At 34.0% G+C, this 18674-nt stretch overlaps 2 long non-coding RNA genes across 3 annotated transcripts in view; one reads left to right on the top strand and one right to left on the bottom strand.

Annotated features, from left to right (window-relative positions):
- The window catches only part of LOC105483545 (uncharacterized), a 164883-nt gene that overhangs the window by 89774 nt on the left and 56435 nt on the right, over positions 1-18674 (bottom strand). The gene's annotated exons all lie outside the window — the stretch shown is intronic.
- Positions 1-18674, top strand: part of LOC139355819 (uncharacterized) — a 78432-nt gene that overhangs the window by 28433 nt on the left and 31325 nt on the right. The window contains exon 2 of the long non-coding RNA XR_011606941.1: positions 4222-4296. This is a non-coding gene — a long non-coding RNA (uncharacterized lncRNA). The remainder of the gene's footprint in view (positions 1-4221; positions 4297-18674) is intronic.

The following is an 18674-nucleotide window of genomic DNA, read 5'->3' as shown; positions in this document are numbered from 1 at the left end:
CCCAATGAGCATAGAAAAATCTAAAGGAATGCAAAATGAGATTTTGATAACTACCTACAGAAGCTTATATAGAGCTTATGCTCTGTTCATATATTTTCCATTTGATTTCCTGCTAAATCAAAAACATCTCCATTACATTATAATAGGACCCAGGGTCTACACAACATACGAATTCCAAAATTGGTTGGCATACGAAGAATCAGGAAACTGAAACCAATAACCCAAAGAAAATACAATCAACAAATCAGCGTCACACATCAGAGGTAACCCAGATGTTGAAACTGTCAAAAGGAGACTATAAAGCAGTTACTAAAACTTTTTTCATAAGGCAAAAGGAAATATATAGCAAATAAATGAAAATATAATTATTCTTAGCACAGAGAGAGAAACAATGAAAATAACCAACTGGAAATTTTAAGCTTTAAAAAATGCAATATTTTAAATAAGAAGGTCACTGAATAAGCTCAATTACAGAAGACAGATGACAGAGAGTGAAGATAAAAAAAGATCAACAATAATTATTCAATTAAAAATACAGAGAAGAAACAATAAAATATAATGAGCAGAATCTCAGATATCTGTGAGAAAATATAAGATAAAAATCAAACACACATGTCTTTGGAGTTTCAGAAAGAGAAAAATATTTGAAAATATGATAAAGATTTTTCAAATTTGGTGAAACACATCCACTTATAGTTTTGAGAAATCAAGTGAGCCACAAAAAAAGGTAAACACAAAGACAACCACACCTAGACATACATAAATCAAATAGCTGATAAAATAAACCTTTTGAAAGCTGCTACAGAAAAATGGCATATAACGTATTGAGGAACAATAATTTTAGTGAGTACTGATTTTTCATCAAAATCCATGGAGACTAGACAGATAGATATTCTCTGATGAAGGGAAACTGAAGGAAATCATCATTAACAAATGTGCTCTAAAATAAATGCTAAGGGAAGCTTCATGAGCTCAAAATAACTACTTCTAGAGGGAAACTTGAAGTTTCAGGAATAAAGGAAGTTCAACAGAAATATTGAATAGCTAAGTAAAAATAAAAGACAATTTTTTCCTCTTAAGTTGCTTAATACAGTTTTAAAATGTAGATTTTATTATTATGTAAGATGTGATGAGACGAAAATATCAGATGACTGCTATTGAAAAATAGTTTGGGGCCGGGTGCGGTGGCTCAAGCCTGTAATCCCAGCACTTTGGGAGGCCGAGACGGGCGGATCACGAGTTCAGGAGATCGAGACCATCCTGGCTAACACGGTGAAACCCCGTCTCTACTAAAATACAAAAAAAATTAGCCGGGCGAGGTGGCGGGCGCCTGTAGTCCCAGCTACTCGGGAGGCTGAGGCAGGAGAATGGCGTGAACCCAGGAGGCGGGGCTTGCAGTGAGCTGAGATCCGGCCACTGCACTCCAGCCTGGGCAAGAGAGCTAGACTCCGTCTCAAAAAAAAAAAAAAAAAAGAAAAGAAAAAAAAAAGAAAAAATAGTTTGGTCACAGTTCTCAAGAGAAGAGGGCACCTCAGCTACAAAGAGACATACGGGGAAGTACCAGTGTTAGTCAGGATGCAGGAGAGACTGGAAAACATGGGCAGAAGCCTGTGTTGTGGTTTTCATGGGAAGGAAGGAGCAAGGCACAGTAAGCAGGCCAAGCAGGTTTAGGATTGGCTGATTTGAATAACTTCAGTGAGCTCTGGAGTATAGGGATGTCCCTAGTTGTCTAGTACCTGGTCCTGGGATGATTCAGGTAGGGAAAGAGTGGCCAGAGTATGAAAACCCTGTGAAAGGCCAATAAAGGAAGTGATGGGGGCATGGGTTTCTCTTGGGTTGGTTTGCATATGAAAAGTGCACTCACAGGCAAGTTGTTTACTATCTCAAGGAACTGGATGGCCATGAATTGGAGGTTTCCCAGGGTCAGTAAGACCCCAGACACCAAAATAACAGAATAAATGACATGCTTAATACTACAAAATGTAGTATTTTGAAAGCAAAAGTTCTAACATTGTCTGATAGAGCTCCAGTGTTTATAGATATAATTTGTCCGACAACCGTAACATAAAGGTCTGTCGGAAAGGGATATTAAAAGGTCTATAGCTGCAAGGTTTCTATATTTTATGGAAAGTATTTCAACGTTAAGTAGATTTTGAAAATTTGAACATGTATTATATAATCTAAAGAGCAATTATTAAAAATATAATACGATATAGCCAAAAATCCAATAATAATATGAGAATTTGAAAAAGTGTCAATTCATCATAAAGAAAACAGAAAAAATGAAGCAGATAAATTTTTTAAAAAAGTAGACAAGTAGAAAATAAAAATAAAATGGCTGATATAAATTAAACCATATTCATAATTATACTACATGTTAATAGCCTAAACCATGGGTCAGCAAAACTACTACTCATGGACCAAATTCAGCCGACTGCTCATTTTTTTTGTAAACAAAGTTTAATTGGAACACAGCTATACCCATTTATTTATGTATTGTCTAAACTGAATATTGTTTACATCATTACATCTACACTGAAACTACAGACATTGTTGATCGAAACTAAAGAAGGCTCAAATACATGGAGAGAGATACCATGTTCATAGGCTGAAAAACTGAATGTCATTAAGATTATAATTCTCCTCAAACTGATCTACCTATTAAATGCAATTCCAATATTGTACCAATTTGATAAGCTGATTCTACAACATGTGAAAATGCAAAGGAACTAGAATAATAAAAGCAATTTAAGAAAAAAAGAGTTTGGATTTATTATGAAGACATCGCAATCAATAGAGTTTAGTATTAGTGAAAAGATAGGCATATAAATCAATGAAGTGAAATAGTCTAGAATTGTACCCACACATGTAATTTCAGCTGATTTTTAACAGTGCTCAGGCAATTCAGTGAAAAAAGGAACATCTTTTCCACATATGTTGTTATGCTGATAGAATATCTGTATGGGGAAAAAAATAAGCCTAAGTCCTTACTTCACACCATGTATAGACATAAAGTGAAAGCAAACCACAGATCTAAAAAATGAAACTATAAAACTAGAGGAAAACAGAAATAAGTCTTTGCAATTTGGTAACAGGCAAATGTTTCTTAACTAGAAAACAAACAAAAAATACACAATATGAAAAGAAACCCTGATTAATTGAATGTCACCAAATTAAGATAATTTTACTCAGGAAAACACCACAAATAGGAAGAAAATATATTCAAAGCACATATCAGACAAAAGGCTTGTCTCCAAAAATATAAGAGACTCTTTCAACTCAGTAATAAGATAACCCAATAAAAAATGGAGAAAATATTTGAAGAGATATTTTACAAAAGTATATATGCAAATACATAAGCATATGAAAAGATGCTCGAAATCATAAATCACAAAGGATACATAAATCTAAAATCACAATGAGTTGCCACTGCATAAGAAGACCTTAAAAAATAGTAATAATAAAATATGACAGTACCAAGCATTGGTGAGAATGCAAAACAACTATCACTCTCATAGATTACAGAAAGAATGCCAAATGGTACAGCCACTCTAGATAATAGTTTTGGGATTATTATAAAGTTAAACATATATTTGTCATATGACCCAGTCATCCACTCTTGAGTATTAGAAATGCAAGTTTATGTATCACCATAGACTTGCACATGTATGTTCATTGTGGCTTCATTGGTAATTGTACAAAACTGAAAACAAACCAAATATCCACTAGCAGGTGAATAGAGAAACAAATTGTGGCATATTCATACAATGGAATACTACTCAGCAAGAAAAGGGAGAAAACTGTAGATACACACAACAACATGGATAAATCTGAAAATCATTATAATGAATGTAAAGAAGCCTGTCAAAAAATGATGTATACTATATGATGCCATTTCTATAAAATTCTCAAAACTAATCTACAGTTACCAATCTACTAGTGATTGCCTGAGGATGGGGATGGAGAAGAGGATGGTTGATAGAGGGAGACCAGGAAACTTTGTGGATTGATAAAAATGTTTACTATCCTGATTATGGTGATTGTTTCAAAGCCTTATGCATATGTCAAAACCAATCAAATTGGATATTTTAAATATGAATACAGTATAATATTTCCAGTATATCTCAATAAAGTTATAAAACCACAAAAAGGATGAAAGGGAAAATTATTTATTTCTGTTTGAAAGTGTCACACAGTAATATTTATTCTGTTGCCTTCCAGAAATCTGACATCTCAGTATGGCATAACAACTTGTAACTTTAAACAACTACAGGAGGATAAGAACACTTTCCTTTGGTAAGCAGAGGTAGTCAAAAGGATAGAAAACACTTGTGTGCCTTGCTTTGCCTATCAGTATTCCATACAATTCCACGCCTAGAAATGTACTATTTCCTTCCTTGATACTTACAAACATGGACATGTTAAGCTATATTAACACACTGCCCTGTATGACTAACACTGTCATAGGAACAACTGCCACAAAATTAGTTAGACTTGTGCTTCACAATTACCAATTTTTTTTTCACATAACAATTCTTGAAATTACCAATATAAATCCATTTTCTTTAACAACAGTAAATGATTCAGGACTGTCATCTCTGTGTCAACAGATTTTCTCCAGTTCGATTTTCCTGTTTTTCTATGACTCTTTTAACACAATACTGCTTCTTTTTTCCTCCCTGCACTGAAGTTATATTAATTGGTGCTGAAAGCCAGTAAGTTATTACATGAACTGTCTAGTGTCAACTCAGCTCCTTGTTTTGAAGCTCTACTTAATTTTGGGATGGTGGAAACATTTAAGTCACTAATAAAAACTGTACAGAAACTGAACGGATCATTTGTCTATAAGAGTATCATTTTTGAGGAGACAAGTTTAGTTAATTAGTTAATTACTTGGTATGAAAGATAAAAGTCACTTCTGCTTTTATGGTATTTACTCTGGTAATAAACAGAAAGTTTCTGTACTTAATGTTTATTCACTTTCTGGCAGCTTTCCTAAGTACCAAAACATAGTTGCATTTAAAGTGCCAAAGACTTACTGGCAGTAAAAGTCAAATACTTCCAGTAACGATCTTATAAAACTTGGTATTTGAAGTAATTACACATCACTGGAGATGACTCTCATGGCTTTAGAGCTGGAGTAGCTACAGATATTACTCCATCCAGCCGCCTGATTTCTCGGGTGCGTTAACTGCAGCCCAGGTAGCTAGCAACTTATCTCAATCGACAAACTGAGTCATTTATTCTTCTCTTCATTTAATTGTATAACTTCTTACTCCATCACTTGATCTAATAATTTATTAAAGAAATAAATTCTATAATACTACAAAAGAGCAAAGTAACTTATTTTAAGATATGATATTTGTACTTTGACTACCCCAAGAAATAGAGGTATGTAATGACAGATTGAAAAATAATCATACTCTCTCTATAACTATCCTCCAATCCAATATCATAAGTAAATTACTGTTTCCACTTTCTCTAATCTTACCCAAATATACTCAGGATTTTAGTATCTTCAAGCTCCTGAATAAATAAAGGTCAACTTCCTCATACATTATACATTCCCCATTTTCTTGTTCAAGAAAACACTAAGTACAAGACACGAACATTTCCTGCTTGAACGTGGTAGATTCTAATTTAAGTTTTATTAGGTTGGTACAAAAGTAATCACTGTTTTTGCAACATTTTTAGTGTTTTTTGCCATGATTACTTTTGCACCAACTTAATACAAAGCTTGTAGTCACTTCCGTGTGAAGAGTAAATTGTAGATGTGGCATGAGTAGAAATAAAGATGTAAGATAGGTGTCTACTGCCTTCATGTGTCGTGAAGTGGAATAGGCTGATAGCAAAGAGGTAAACATATCTGGATGGTATTCTGAATGTCAAGTTGACAGTCAGCTCATGCATGGTAAGGAAATGAGAGAAATTATGATGGCTTCTAGGTTTGCATCTTAGATGGCTGAATGGATGATGGCATAATTGAATTAAATGTATAATATGGGGAAAGGTATAAATAGGTGGATATGGAGGATACCATTATAATTAATTTAATTTTGGAAATAAATTCAAGGTACAAACTGAATGAAAAGAAGTCAAGTAGGTAGAAAAGTTCAGTGTTGAAAGTAAAAGTGTGGGAGTAATCAGCATGTAAATGGTATTTACACACACATAGAACAAGATCACCTAGGGAGAGAATATAGGTAGAACTGTTAACATTCCAAAATTTAGAGTTTGGGTGTAAGAGGAATCAGCAGTGAGACTGAGGAGGGGCAGCTGGCAAAGTTGAAGGAAACTTTTGGATTTTGGGGGGATTTTTTTTTTTGAGACTCTATCTATCAGAGCAGTTTTAGGTTCACAGCAAAATTGAGTGGAAAGTAGAGCGTTCTCATATACTCTCTGACTCCACATGTGCACAGCTTCTCCTATTATCAACATCGCCCATCAGAGTGGGCATTTGTTATAATAGATGAACTTACAATGACACGCCATTATCACTCAACGTCCATAGTTTATATTAGGGTTCACTGTAGTTGTTGTTCATTCTGTGGGTTTCAATAAAAGTATGATGACATATATGCACCATTATAGAATCATACAGAATAGTTTCATTGCCCTAATAGTGTGGACTAATCTTTTGTTTATAACATTTTCCCTCTTATCAGCACCAGTATTACTCTTCCTTATGTTTGTAATAATTATGGCATGGTTTTCGGTTACTTGTGGGTGTAACCAAGAACCTGTGCCCTGAATCTAGTTTGCAATTACTGTGACTTTTGCCCAATAATATGCAACAGAGGTGTGGTGGCTTGTGAAACGGGAAGGAAATAACAGTACAATCACATCTCATTCTTTTAAGCTGCCTATAGAAAATTTTTCTGTCATGAAACAATAGATTAGCAATCAGGAAAATAAATGCCAAAACCACAATGATATACCACTGTATATCCACTAGGATAGTTATAATTAAACAGAGAAATAAACACAGGAATGATGATGTGAAAAAATTGGAACCTTCATAAGTTACTTGTGAAAATGTACAATAATGAAGCCACTTTTGAAAAAAGTCTGCCAATTTCTCAAAAGGTTAAATATTGAGTTACCATTTGACTCAAAAATTCCGTTGTTAGGTATATACCCAAGAGAAATGAAAGCATATGTCCACACAAAAATTTGTACATAAGTGTTCATAGCAATATTAATCACAATGGCTCCAGACCGGGAACAATGCAAATGTCCACCAACTGATGAATGAATTAATAAATGTGGCACATCCATACAATGAAATATTATTCAGCAATAAAAAGGAATGAAGTACCTATATATGCTATAACAAGGGTGAACCTTAAAAACATGCTAATGAAAGAGGCTGGTCACAAAGGACTATATAGTGCATGATTTCATTTATATGAAATGTCTAGAATAGGCAAACCAAAAAAAATCAGGAAGTATATCAGTAAGCAGTTGCCTAATTGGTGGGGTGCAGGGGGTGTGCAGAGAATGGGGAGTGAATGGGTATGGGTTTCTTTTGGGGATTATGAAACTATTTTAAATCTTACTGTGGTGATGTTTGTGAAACTTGGTGAAAATACTAAAATACTAAAAACTATTGAATTGTGTACTATAAATAGATGAATTATAATTATATAAATTATATATTAATCAATTAGATTTTTTTAAAAGCAAAGAGTTTTATGATGGCAGAGTGTTTATGCTGAATATTATCAAGAATGATGAATTCCCAATTGTTTTCAGCAAGAAGGATGTCAGTCATGATTTGACAAAAGAGTCGGGAATGAGAATCCACCTAGAATAAACAGAAAATGTGAATCAAGTGAAAACAGTAACTTCAGGCAACACTTTAGAGTGATTTACTATGAAAAGATTCAGAGAAATCGTGTTATAGCTGGAAGTCAGGGTATAGTTTTTTTGTTTGATTTAATATGAGTGAGATTAAATCATGTTTTTATGAACATGTGTAGAATCCAGACAGAAAATGTGAATTTATAATCCGAGAAAAAGTAGTAATTGCAGAAATTCCTGCGTGGTTAAGATGACATTGACTATTGAATCTTGTGGAAAGAAAAGGAGGTGGCCTTTGATAGAAGCAAGCACTTCTTCCATTTTAATAGGAGGTAAGGCAAAAAATATGGATTCAGGTTCAGGTTTGTTGGTAGATTTGCTGATGAGAAAATGAGAAAATTTCTGACATAACAATGTTTCACTATATTATTTCTAATGTAGTTAAATAGTAGGCTAGAAGATTAACTTAAGTATAGAGGAGGGGAAGGTGCTTCAGAGTGATGAGATGTAAAATATTCATTTGGAGAATTATAAAAATCTGTAAATAAGTTTTGCTCATTGAACTTTGGGACCAGAAATTTAAATTGCAATTGACGTGAATTTTTTTCAATAATGTTAAATCACTGCAGTGTAGGCAAATAGTAAGTAAATACTTGGTTTTAAACATATTTTGGGTCCTTTTCACATGCTTTCACAATGGAGAAAGCAAAGAGCAAGTAGACATATTTTGTGATGATAATTTCAGACCATGGCAGGTAAGAAAGGAAAGAGAGAAATTAGATGCATTTTCAACTAAAAAAGAGATATAAAATCAGTCAAGAGAAATCTCAATTAGAAAAAAAACGTATTTGTAGCATTGAAGTATTTTTTTTTTTAAATGAGGCAAAAATATACTTGGTGGCTTGCTCTGAGAATGACTTGTTTTCAAAGAAGATTTTTGAGTCCCTGAGTTATTAGAGGTAGAAATTCTAGGGTACCACTGTGAAGGTATGTAGCTAAAGTGGAGTAGATAAAGCTGACCGGAGTGGAAGTCAAGAATGTGAAAGGCAAGGTGTTGGATGAATCATTCACAAATAATTAAAGTCACAAAAATTGGTACAAGAATAGTGGGGGAAGAGAGTGAACGAGTCAGCTTTAAAATCTCAAGGGAATGTAGGACGAGTAACCCGAAGGTTGATAGATGGTTGCGATAAGGAAAGAGAACAAGTAACATAATGTGATGACATGCGCTGCAAAGAATCTGCATCTTCTGGGAGTGGCGGGAGGAGAAATGATCTAGAGTGGCCATAAAAAGCAAAAGGTGTCTTCATCATGAAATCTTTACCCATTCCAATGTCCAGAATGATATTGACTAGGTTATATTCCAGAGTTTTTAGAGTTTTGGGTTTTACATTAAGTGTTTAACCCATCTTGAGTTGATTTCTGTATACCGTGTAAGAAAGGGTTCCAGTTTCAATCTTCTGCATATGGCTAGCCAGTTACATCAGCACCATTTATTGAATAGGGAGTCCTGTCTGCATTGCTTTTTATTGTCAGTTTTGTCAAAGATTGGATAGTTGTGGGTGTGTGGTCTCATTTCTGGGTTCTCTATTCTGTTCCATTGGTCTATGTGTCTGTCTTTGTACCACTACTGTGCTGTTTCAGTAACTGTTGTCCTGTAGTATAGTTTGAAGTCAGGTAGCATGATGCCTCCAGCTTTATTCTTTTTACTTAGATGGCCTTGTTTATTAGGGCTCTTTTCGGGTTTCATATTAATTTTAAAATAGTTTTTTTGTTCTATTTCTGTGAAGAATGTCATTTGTAGTTTGATAGGACTAATATTGAATCTATAAATTGCTTTGGGCACTATGAGCATCTTAAAATCGATTCTTCTTATCCATGAGCATGGAATGTTTTTCCATTTGTTTGTGTCATTTCTGATTCCTTTGAGTAGTTTTTAATAGTTAACCTTGTAGGGATCTTTCACCTTCTTGGATAGCTGTATTCCTAGGTATTTTCTTCTTTTTGTGGCAATTGTGAATGGGATTGTGTTCCTGATTTGGCTTCAGCTTAACAGTTGTTAGGGTATAGGAATGCCATCAATTTTTACACATTGATTTTGTATCCTGAGACTTTGCTCAAGTTGTTTATCTAACCAAGGAGCTTTTTGGATGAGACAATGGGGTTTTCTAGATATATGATAATGTCACCTGCAAACAAAGATAGTTTGACTTCTTCTCTTCTTATTTGGATGACTTTTATTTGTTCTCTTACCTGATCGTTCTGACCAGGGCTTCCAATACTGTGGTGAATAGGCATGGTGAGAGAGGGCATCCTTGTCTTGTGTTGGTTTCCTAGGGGAATGCTACTAGCTTTTGCCCATTCAATATGATGTTGGCTGTCGGTTTGTCATAGATGGCTCTTATTATTTTGAGGTATGTTCCTTCAATACCTAGTTTATTGAGAGTTTTAACATTAAGGGGTCTTGAGTTTTATCAAAAACCTTGACTGCATCTGTTGAGAGATTCATGTGGTTTTTGTCTTTAGTTCTATTTATGTGATGAGTCACATTTATTGATTTGTGTATGTTAAACCAACCTTGTATACCAGGGATAAAGCCTAGTTGATTGTGATGGACAGGCTTTTGGTTGTGCTGCTGGATTTGATTTGTAAGTGCTTTGTTGAGAATTTTTGCATTGATATTCAACAAGTGTATTGGCCTGCAGTTTTCTTTTTCGTTGTTTCTCTGCTACGTTTTGCTATTGGGATGATGCTAACCTCCAAGTTAGGGAGGAGTCACTCCTTCTCAGTGTTTTGGAATGGTTTCAGTAGGAATGGTACCAGCTCTTCATTGCACATTGGGTAGAATTTGACTGTGAAATCACCTGGCCCTGCACTTCTTTTTGGTTGGTGGGCTATTTAATATTGATTCAAATTCAGAGGTCATTATTAGTCTGTTCAGAGATTTAATTTCTTCCTGACTCAGTCTTGGGAAGGTGTATGAATCCAGGATTGTATCTATTTCTTTTAGATTTTCCAGCTTGTGGAGGTGTTCATAATATCCTTTGATAGTTATTTTTATTTCTGTGGGGTCAGTGGCAATACCCTCTTTGTCGTTTTTAATTGTATTTATTTGAGTTTTCTCTCTTTTCTTCTTTACTAGTCTAGCTAGTGGTCTATTTTATTAACACTTTCAGAAAACAAACTACTGGGTTTTTTTTATCTTTTGAATGGTTTTTCATGTCTCAATCTTCAGTTGCAACAAAAGCAAAAATTGACAAATGGGATTTGATTAAACTAAAGAGCTTCTGCACAGCAAAAGAAACTATCAACAGAATGAACAGATAACCTACAGAATGGAAGAAATTTTTACAAACTCTGCATCTGACAAAGGTCTAATATCCAGCATCTAAAAGGAACTTAAACAAATTTACAAGAAAAATCCAAAGAACTCCATTAAAAAGTGGGCAAAGTACATAAAAAGACAGTTTTCAAAACAAGACATACATGTGGCCAACAAGCACATGAAAAAAAGCTCGACATCACTGATCATTAGAGAAATCCAATTCAAAACCACAATAAGATACAATCTCACACCAGTCAGAATGGCTATTTTCAAAGTGTCAAAAAATAACAGATGCTGGTGAGGTTGTGGAGAAAAAGGAACACTTATACACTGTTGTCAGGGGTGCAAATTAGTTCAAACATTGTAGAAAACAGTGTGGCGATTCCTCAAAGTCCTAAAAACAGAACTACCATTCAACCCAGAATCCCATTACTAGGTACATATTCACAGGAATGTACATTGTTCTATCATAAATTGTTCTATCATGAAGACCCATGGCTGTATATGTTTACTGCAGCACTAATCACAATAGCAAAGATGTGAAATCAAGGTAGATGCCCACTAATGATAGACTTGATGAAGAAAATGTGGTACATATATACCATGGAATATGATACAGCCATAAAAAAGAGTGCGATCATGGCCTTTGCAGAAACACGTATGGGGCTGGAGGCCTATCCTTAGCAAACTAACTCAGAAACAGAAAAGCAAATACCACATGTTCTCACTTACAAGTGGGAGTTACCTCATGAGAACACATGGACACACAGAGGTGAACAACAGATAAGCGGCCTATCGAATGGTGGATGGTGGGAGGAGAGAGGGGATCAGGAAAAATAACTTATGAGTTCTATGCTTAATACCTGGGTGATGAAATACTTTGTACACCAAACCCCTGTGACATGCAATTCACCTATATAGCAAACCTGCACATGTGCCTCTGACCTTAAAGTTAAAAAGAAAAGCGAGCAAAAGGAACTCTTGCTTTATCTCAGGTTTGCCCAGAAATTTGCTAATGGTAAATATTCATTTCCAGAAAAATAGAGGAAAGATTTGGGAGGTACAGAATGAGTCATTAAGTGGTTTGGGATTATGATTTTCAGTGATGATCAATCAGTGTGGAGCCATGACTTTGAACTCAGTGGATGAGGTAAGCACGATGTTATTGTTCTTAGCTCACAATGGTTTAACAGTTCTCTTTTGTAGTCCTTAGGCTTTTGCTGGAAGTCATAGACCAGCTTTGTTATTCTTCACTCCTGCAGTTTAGAGTGAAAAGCCAACCAAAATTAAAAATTTGCCACTATATATCAGCAAAGTGAGAGAAAAGATTAAATAAAATCCTCCAAGTTTATTTTCCTGTCAATAAGCCTCTTGGTCAGATTCAGCAGTCTAATTAGTTTCCTCTCCTTGAATTATTTTCTCATTCCTCTCCTTCTCCTTCTTCTATTTTTGGCCTCTTCTACCCCTGCCTCCTCTTCTTCTTTTAACATTAGCCTAATTAATAAGCAATTTGAAAATCTGAGATTAGTTTTTTTCTTTAAAAATCTGATAAAATTTCCATGTTTGAAACTTTCTCCAAAATCATATACCTAAGGTTGGGTATATTATACTTGAATATTTATATTGAAGAATCAAAGTAAAATTGTATTATATTAATAATTAAACTTAGTGTTAAACAACGTTTTTCAGTGGAAAAGTTGTTTAGTGCTTTTTGATGGCTTTTGGCTACTTCTAGCCAACTTGATTTTTAAAAAATGTGAGTTATATGCAGAGAACAATCATAAAAGTTATAAAAATGCATATAAATGAGTTATAAAAATAAGTTATCTTTATAGACTAATGACCTAAAACATTCTTAGCATTAGGGGCAAAAAGCAAAAGACTTAAAATGAAAATACAGCTTTAAACCAAAGTATTCTGATAGACAATTACAGAAGTTCTTAAATGTCATTATTTATATTCAGTTTCTTGACCTTAATTACAGCCGCCTCATGGGGTGGCAGCAGAGTATTGAGACCACACTTTTTACAACAGAAAAACAATATTGGGATTGACTTTTGGATGGGGACAAAAATACTTTATTGCTCATCTAAAAGACAACTAATTGATTTTTTTTTAAGATTTCCAAATTGTTGGCCAAAGAACTATTCACATTATTCTCCATGGTGTAAAGAAATGTTCTGTTCCCAATGCCAAAGAAATTTGAATAAAACTGCTTTTTTTTCTTTTCCTTTTGTCCTATGAATAATCATACCCATTTGCTCTTGCCTATTCTATTTTCCCCTACTTTATAAGACTGAGTACTTTATATGTTTGATGTAGAAATTGTGACAGAATTTTAAGGACATAAAGGTTAATACTGGATTTTATATTTCTCTTTGACCTTCCTAATTTATCAGTGTAAATATGGTCCACTGCTAAAACAATTGGAGTCTTGTTGTGACAAATCTTATCAAAGATAATTGCATTTAAAATAAATTCAATTCAATATATCTTTTTACCAGAATATTCTCTACAGGTACGTCAGGAATTGAGATACATGAGATCCTAAGTGTCAAAGCACTTGCATTCTAGTTAGGGATAAAGATAGTTAAAGATTAAACAAACACAAAATGTTATTTCTGATTGTGACACGTACCAGGAAAGAAACAAATAAGGTTACGGGAGTAACCAATACATGTTACCAGATGGGGAAATCAAGAAAGGCACTCTGGGGAGTAATAGCTTAGTGTTATTAAAGCAAAGTGGAACGAATTATGAAAATGTCTTGGAGAAGCATGGTCTAGGCAAGGGAAGAACAAAAGCCAAGTTAAGAGCCAGTAATGAGCTTGGCATGTTTGATAAACAACAAGGTGACTAAATTGTCAAACCACTGTGACCAAGAAAGATAATGGTAAAAAATGAGATCAGAGAGTTAGGTAAGGACCTGATTACATAGAGCATTGAGGACAATATTAGGGAATTTGGAGTTTGTTCAATTTGTGATATGAAACCATTGCACCAGTGCTTGTGTTTTGATGAGGGGAAGAGCATGATTTGCTTTATGTTTTAAATAGATCATTCTAACTTCTGTGTGGAAAATAGAGTATGGGCAGAGTGGGAAATAAGGAAACCAAACAGTAAATTCATTGCAGTATCCTAGACAAAATATCACGGGTTGGATTAGGAGGGTAACAGGCAGGGATGGTGAGAAGCAGCTCCAAGATAAAATGTGGAAATTAGTGCTGGTATGATTTTCTTATTAATTGCAAGTGGGATATGCAATAGAATGAGAAGAATCAAGTGTGATTCTGGGTGTTTGGCCTGGTAAAATAAATGAAAAGAAGATTGTGTTAAAATAAATAAGAAAATATTTATCTCAAAGGTAAAACCTTGTCATTGAAGTAAGTTTGGTCAACATTAGCTAATAGTGAAGTTGTTTGGGATATGTATGTAGTCAGTGCATATTTTTGAGCACCTAAAGTGACAGCTCAAGTACTATGTGAGGCACTTGACAGACAGAGATAAAGAATAACTTATTTCCATTCATACATAATTCATAAGTTATTTTAAGAGTATCATATATTTCAGAAGATTGAGATCCCTAGCTCTGGTTTACATTTTTAAAAAAAGCAGAAACAAAATCAATGTAACTTCAATCTTCTAACTAACTTAAAATGTTTTAGCTGACCACATATTTTCTGGACTTCTCTCCCAAGAGCAATAGCACAGAAAGTTATTTGGCTTTGAATAGAAATCCAACCTAAACATATTTATGAACTTTTCTTTTTTATGGTTTATTGACATAAATTATGGATTTGTGTACTCCAATGCCTAATTTCTAACCTGGTATGAAGAAATGGGAAATAATGAAAACAGAAAGTTGTCTATACTGTGTTCTATCTCTATCACTCAGCATTAGATGGGCGGGAGATGACCCTATACATAATACTCTATGTAGAATAGAGAAGCAGCTTATACCAGAGAACAATAGTAATCGGACAAGATGTATGTCCGTCCAATAGCAAAACAAAACTGTGTCACTGAAAAAAATATTCCACCAAGTGGATTTCGATCTGTCTTCACTAAAAGAAAAGGGCCAGATTTCTAGAAATGCAAATTCAATCCTGATGATGCAAACAAGTGACCCTTTGGTTAAATACAGCCTAAAGACATGTTCTCTTTACCTACCAAATGTTTTTTTCTTTTTAATGACTTTTTTAATTGGTTGCCAACACTTGAGAATTTAAAAATTTTACATTCTTCTTTTGAAAATCAAAAAAATCTGGCAACATGGGAAATTAGATCTATATTCTTGTAAAGCAGCTGGCTGGAGCTGAATACATGCCATGACTATAAACTTAGCAGTTTGCCACATTCCCGGATACTCACTGTTTAAATGTCCCAAATGCCTTCATGTTGTCCTTAGAATAAAATCCAGACTAACTTAAGGTTCTGTCTGATTTTTAGAGCTGGGAATATTCTATCAATAAATATAATTTACGTGACTTTAGTATTCATTTTTAGTAAATGGTACTCTGTGAACCTAACCTAGAATGGTTACTGTGTAATTTACTGTTGATATAAAAAATTAGAGACCTTTATATAATGCCTATGTATTGCAACTTTTTGTTTGGTATATTTTAAACAAATTTAGAGATCTGCTTTTATTGGCACTGTAAGGGAAATTTTCATTTTATTTTAAATTATATAATCTAGGGTATATCAATACTGTTATTAGAAATAATTTTTGAGTTATCTAACAAGCTGTTTATTTTTAATAAAAAGAAATTCTTCATATGGGAGACTGTAAATTCTTGGAATCGAAATTATCTAACTCCTCAAAGAAAGTTATAATCTATTCTTTAATACTGCTGTTGATTTTAACATAGTTTCAAATTAGAGCATAGCATTTCAAGTATTGACTGAAATTTCAACCATGTGACTTCCACTAAAGACAATTAATGGAATAGATACTTCCCAAAATAATTCCTTGGAAATTTTCTAGGCTTGTATGGGTGCCAGAAAGTGCAAGAAGTTGAGGATCTGGTAATATCTTGTTTTTCTTCATCTTTTTGTCAAAGTAGGAGCTCTAGTAAAGGAGGCATTTTTTTCCCAAGGGTGAGAGGTCATCATTCAGAGGAAGTAATGAAAGTGTATAAGAATTACAGCCTCGTGATTAGTTGCCTTTCCATCTGCCTGCCTCTTCCACATATCTATACAAAGCTAAAGAAACAAAGTTTCTCCTGAGTAGTTAGTTACAAGTGCAGAAAAAAAAAATTAAGATCCCAAGTGGCAGAGCCCCAGTCATTTATTACATTTCAGTTAATGCCCTCTATGTATAATGACTTAGGATTATGCATTTAGAGTTTATACATTTCTCTTAGTTTGTTTACAAGGAATTATTTTGGGAACTATCTATTCATTTATTGTCTTTTCTGGAAGTCACATGGTTGAAATTTCAGCCGATACCTGAAATGCTATGCTGTAATTTGAAACTATTTTAAAATCAACAATAGTATTAAAGACTAGATTATAATTATACTTGGGGAATTAGATAACTTCCATTTCAGTAATTTACTGTCTCCCATTAAAAAAATTATTTTTATTAAAAATAAATATTTAATAGCTTCTTAGAGAAATGTTCACATTTTGTTTGCTACCCCACCACAGTAGCAATAAGAGTCATTATAGATTTTTATACTGCTCTTCTGATATATAATCACTGAATGATAACTTTTATTCATCTTTAAAGTGAGAACAAATAACTCCCAGTTATCATATAGGATTATTGTGATGGTCAAATGAAAAGATGCAGGCAAAGCATTTTTTAAACTACCCAGTTAGGAAAACATTATTACTCTGTCTTTATCAAGCATTGATTTTCAAAAATGCTTTAGAATAATAAGCAACCAATATAAACATTGTTTTCCCAATGATTATTTAATTTATTTTATTTTCAAAAAAAATCTAGTCGAATTATTCTTTAAAAAGCAATCATCTGGAAGGCAGGAGAAAAATGTACTTTGAACACTATGTTCCAAAGCACAGCACTTCTAATGATAATGCTTTTCCCATAATAAATGTCTTTGGCTGCTGTGTATTTACAACCAATGGCAGAACGCCTGAAATTTTTCTCCATATGATATACAGTTGATGCAAATATCTTTCTCTTACTTATTTCTCATTTTTATGCATTCCAATGAGATACAGTTATATAATTTTCCATATCAAGGGTGAATTAAAGACAGACTCTTACACAACTTTTCTTTGTAATCTGGAATGTGTGTGTGCATATATATACACACATATATTTTTGATATATATTTGAGACATATATTCTGTAATAATATATACAGACACATAATTTTTCTAGACCTTTGTAGTATTTATCTAGACTCTGTGTGGTATTTCATATCTATGTCATAAATTATATAGATAGATATATAAGGGTGTATGTATAGATATAATATGGTATACATAAAAATTATTTTGCGACTTCTGATGATATATGCAAAAGATCTAGAGAAGTTATCAAGCAGGGTTCATGTGAGGCCAAGTCTTTTACAGGTGATATATCAATTGCACCAGAAATTCCAGTTGAAGTTGCATTTTTCATCAAAACTCCCAACATAAATGGAACCTCATGCAGTGGTAATGCAAAGATGTGGATTCAAAACATGTAGAATCCTTTAACAGCTCTGTCATTAACATGCTCTGTGGATGACAGTAAATCACTTTAAACCTTTGGTCCTTTCCATATTTCCCATGATAAGTGTATTAGTCTGTTTTCATACTGCTATAAAGAGCTTCCTGAGACTGGGTAATTTATACAAGAAAGAGGTTTAATTGACTTACAGTTCAGCATGACTGGGGAGGCCTCAGGAAACTTACCATCATGGTGGAAGATGAAGGGGAAGCAAGGCATCTTCTTCACAACTTCTTCACAAAGCAATAGGAAGAAGTGCTCAGTGAAGGTGGAAGGGCCCCTGATAAAACTATCAGACCTCATGGGAACGCACTCTCTATCATGAAAACAGCATGGTGGATACCACCCCCATGATTCAATTACCTCCACCTGGTCTCTCCCTTGACACATGGGCATTATGGGGATTATGACGATTACAATTCAAGATGAGATTTTTGTTGGAGATACAGCCAAACCATATGAATGAGAATGGAAGGTTTGGACCTGAAGATGATCTCTAAACTTTTACATTTTATAATATTAATCAGATGATCTTCAAGTCCCTCTACTTCTCAGTTGAAGTATTTATAAGTATTTATAATCTTTTTAAGTCTCAAGATACCCAGCAACAGTTTACCTGTTGTAAAATTTGTCTTTCAATTAGTATGTAGCTTTAGGACATCTTGAAGTCTACAGACTTTTTCTGTAATCCGTGGGTGGACTATAAGGTGTCTGTAAATTCCCTGACATTAGATTTCAAATATTGTACAGATGTGCTTTATTTTCTTCTTGTGGGGAGGTTTTAGAGATTTTGTCAGATTTTCACTAGTGTGTGTGTAGGCAAAGAGAGTTAAGTTATATGTCTCTAAACTGCCCCAG

Source organism: Macaca nemestrina, chromosome 8 (genome assembly GCF_043159975.1).
Source record: "Macaca nemestrina isolate mMacNem1 chromosome 8, mMacNem.hap1, whole genome shotgun sequence".
Taxonomy (NCBI): Eukaryota; Metazoa; Chordata; class Mammalia; order Primates; family Cercopithecidae; genus Macaca; species Macaca nemestrina.
The sequence above is the reverse complement of the archived record's forward strand: the minus strand, read 5'-3'. Positions and strand labels throughout refer to the sequence as shown.